This window comes from Palaemon carinicauda, chromosome 36, assembly GCF_036898095.1.
Source record: "Palaemon carinicauda isolate YSFRI2023 chromosome 36, ASM3689809v2, whole genome shotgun sequence".
Lineage (NCBI taxonomy): Eukaryota > Metazoa > Arthropoda > Malacostraca > Decapoda > Palaemonidae > Palaemon > Palaemon carinicauda.
This window is the reverse complement of record NC_090760.1, coordinates 18113664-18118219: the sequence shown is the minus strand read 5'-3', so window position 1 is coordinate 18118219 and position 4556 is coordinate 18113664.

Genomic DNA, 4556 nt, shown 5'->3' with positions numbered 1-4556 from the left:
TTGTTGTTTGAATGAGGCCTGGACTTAGGTTATTAATTATTAATAATTTGTTTTGTACTGTAGGAAAGGAATAATGAATAAACTGTTGAAAATTAGAAAAATACTTTTGTCATATATGCTATGGATTATGACTTTTCAACCTGTTCAACATAAAGCATTTGCAACAAGGTTAAACTGGACAAAGGAACTAGATGTGGTTTGTATTATCAAGTCTGGTCCTTCCTTCAATTTTCTTTTTACAAAAATCTTGTAAATAGGTATGAAAGGAGCGAAGGTATCACATTGATGGTATGTTTTTTCTTGACAGAAATTGGGTTTTCTCAAAAGTTTAGTCCTGAAATTGTTTCCTGTGAAGTAGATAGATTCAATGTTGAATGATGCAGAACGTTAAGATGGATGTTAATCGTTAAGTTCATTTTGTTTTACTCCTGATGTTCATGTTGCGTATTTGAGAACGGTCTATTGACCTTTTTATCGTTCATTACACACCCCATAAGTAATGAGACATGCTAGAGGTGAAGCAATGTGTTGTCGGGGCTTGGAAGCCAGGACTATTGGTTATCCATTTTATCACGTTTTGAGAGGATAATGGTATTTATATAAACATTAGATGAGCATGGAATTTAAATGTATACTTCCATATGGGTCTTCCCTTGTGTTCAGGTTATGGACTCCACACTGGTGAAGGTGGGATACCAGGGAAGGAAAGAATTTATAGACAAAGTTAGTGGTAATAAGGGATTTTAATAGTTTGAAACCCACTAATTATACAGGGTCTTATTTTAATGTATGTGTATAAGCTGCAACACCTAGTAAACTTGAAGTAATGAATATCACTTAAACTAAGATAATAGACCATGTCCTCAGAAACCACTATAGCAATCTAGGTAAACCAGGATTTTCTAAGGTTAGTAAATGTCCATATAATGAGGTTTCCTACATAAAGGCCCCTCCACATGAGGGCAAATGCACAGCGGGCGCACACATTTTGTATGGGTGACGATCAAGAGTGTAGATGACGCCATAGTTTAGGAAACGGGTAAATCATCGAAGCGTTCATGCCCTTTTTTGAGGCACTGGATGGCTGCCTGACTGATTCCTGACGCATATCTGACTGCCCTCTGCCAAGTGTCTGACCCAAGTCATACATTCACTTGCACATGCCTCCTGTCTGCCTTGGACTGCTTGATCTGGTAACTGTTTCACAAAAAGAAATCAGTGGCCATCCTGCTCTTCTATTTCCAAAGCCAATGTGTAAAAGGATTTGTAGAAGTTGTATGAAGGCGGGGCTATTATTAACAGTACTAAAACCACAAAAAAATTGAACCCTTTCAGTATAGAAGCCATTACTGAAAATGGATCTATTATCAGATGTGTTGGAGGTTCATTAGGCATTTAAGTTTGGTGATGGCTCAAAATAGAACTTTTTGATAATAAAGAAAACTATTTTAGCTTATAGGCATGGGTACTCTCTTAAATTAGTACCTGTTGAAATAATTCTTGTGGCCTGGAGGTAGTCCTTGCCTGGTGATAGCCACACTGCTGTTGGTCCTGCTCAGACTTTAGTTCCTTTGGTTGCTGCAACCTCGCCATCCTTGTGAGCTATGGATGGAGGAATCCTATAGGTGTATCTGCTAAGTCATTAGAAGTCATTGCCTGGCCCTCTTTGGTTTTAACTTTGGGGAGAGTCAGCGTATTAGTCGTATGTATTATGGTCAGTCTCTAGGGCATTGTCCCTTGCCTCTGCCATTCATGAATAATCTTATATTGCAGAATATTATTATTACTACCACCTGCTAAGCTACAACCATAGATGGGAGAGCAGGAGGGGCTCCAATAGGGAAAATATCCCAGAGAGGAAAGGAAATAAGGAAAAATAAATTAACTAACATTACAATAAATTATTCCTAAATAAACTATAGAAATTTTAACATAGTGGAAGAGAAATAGGATAAAATAGCATCCCCACAAGCAAGAGAACAGTGGAAGACCATATTAGAAAGGCTTTGTCACTACCTAAGACTAGAGGACTATTGTTAAATTTTCGAGTGTCGTCCTCTTAGAAGAGTTGCTTACCATAGCTAAAGTCTCTTCTACACTTACCGAGAGGAAAGTGGCCACTGAACAATTACAGTGCAGTAGTTAACCCCGTAGGTGAAGAATTGTTTGGTAACTCGTCAGTTGCGTGTAGGCAAAGGGAAAATAAACCGTAACCAGAAATGATCCAATGCAGTACTGTTTGCCCAATCAAAGTACTCAACTCTCTAGCGGTAGTATTTCAGCGGGTGGCTGGTACCCTGGCCAACCTACTACCTCTGAAATAGTATATTGAAAGATGGAGCCGAATAAAAATAAAGCCGGTATGGGCAACCTTTTAAACCCTTTTGGGCCACATTTTATATATTCAACTCAGTTTGTAGTCTTTCATAGTAATACTGTCCACATGTACAAGAAATTAGTTCCTTTATATATATATATATATATATATATATATATATATATATATATATATATATATATATATATATATATATATTATATATATATATATATTATATATATATATAATATATATATATAATATATATATATAATATATATATATATATATATATATATATATATATATATATATATATATATATATATATATATATATATATATATATATATATATATATATATATATATATATATAGTAAGACAGCTAAATTGTTGTCTGATAAAGAAGGTGATGAATGCAAGAGTTTATGGGAGAAGTACAAGAGGAAGGCCAAGGTTTGGGTCGATGGATGGAGTGAAGGAAGCTCTGGGTGATAGGAGGATAGATGTGAGAGAGGCAAGAGAGCATGCTAGAAATAGGAATGAATGGCGAGCGATTGTGACGCATTTCCGGTAGGCCCTGCTGCTTCCTCCGATGCCTTAGATCACTGCGGAGGTAGCAGCAGTAGGGGATTCAGCATTATGAAGCTTCATCTGTGGTGGATAGTGTGGGCTGTGGCACCCTAGCAGTACCAGCTGAACTCGGTTGAGTCCCTTGTTAGGCTGGGAGGAACGTAGAGAGTAGAGGCCCCCTTTTTTGTTTTTGTTTCATTTGTTGATGTCGGCTACCCCCCCAAAATGGGGGAAGTGCCTTGGTATATGTATGTACAGTATGTAAGAAAGACTTTTTTTTTGTCCTTGTTGGTGATTTTAATGCCCACCATAGGGAGTGGTTAAGTTTTATCTCTCCTAACGATCGCCATGGCTGAGTAAATCAAAAGTGAAGGTACTCTTTGTCTGGTAATTGCTTGGACCTCATATACACTGACTCCCCTGGTGTTATAACTAGTAAGGTTGGTTCTCCAGTCGGGACGTCTGATCATGCCTTAATTTCATTATTAGTGAAGACTGAGCAGCCTTTCCCTGATGTATCATACTCTTGTAAAATTTATATGAAATCTCAAGCAGAAGGGATTTTCCATGATCTTTTGTGCTTGAATTGGTCACAATTATACACTGTTGATCCTGCTGTCCCTTTGAATGAGAATCTAGTCAACATTATTGATAGGTATATCCCTTCTCATGTGCTAAGGTACCAAGTGAAGGACAAACCGTGGTTAAATGATGATTGTAGACGTGCTCATTTGGAGAAGCAGGAGGCCTATCATCTTTGGAAGGGTAGATTTTACCTGGATTAACTATACTCTGCTAAGAGCTTATGCCTCAACTGAAAAGGAAAACAATTTTAAACATAAAGAAACCCTTTTTGGTACAACTCGGGAACATGTAGTGGTGGTCTACCTTAGTTTGCAATTTGGTTTTCGTAAAGGCCTTGAAGCATGTGATGCACTCCTTGCAATCTCCAATGCTGTACAGAAATCCCTTGATTGTGGTCGGGAAGTTTGTATGATTGGCATTGATTTTAGTGCTGCCTTTGACAGTTAATCATGAGGCCCTTGTTTTCAAACTCAAACAGTTGGGAGTGGGTGGGTCGTTTCTTAGCATTCCTCAGGGTAGTGTTCTTGGCCCATTACTTTTCATAGTAATATACTGTACACATGTGGTTTAGTCTAGAAAACAAGCTTGTTGCACATGCAGATGATGCTACTCTCTGTGCATAGATTCCATCTCCTGAATGTAGATCTTGGGGTGCTGAATCCCTTAATAGAGATCTAGCTAAAATTAGTGCATTGTGCAAATTATGTGGAATGAAGTTGAATCCTAACAAAACAAAAAGTATTATTGTAAGTAGGTCAAGGACCGTGGATCCTCAACATCCGGATCTCAGCATTGGTAATGTTTCTTTTACTTTTTATGACTTAAAACTTGAGGTGTGATTTTCTACAGCAAATTTATTTTTGAGAAACATTAGGTCTGTGTCATCCTCAATTGCACAGAAAATTGTCTTATATGATCAATCTATTATGAAGTGCTAATTCTTTCATTTTACCTTGATTGGAGTATTGTTCTCTTGTCTAGTCTTCAGCTGATGATTCTCATCTTAATTTGTTGGACAGGACCTTACAGTCTATTAAATTTCTTATTCCTGATGTAGATAATCTCTGGAACCGTCG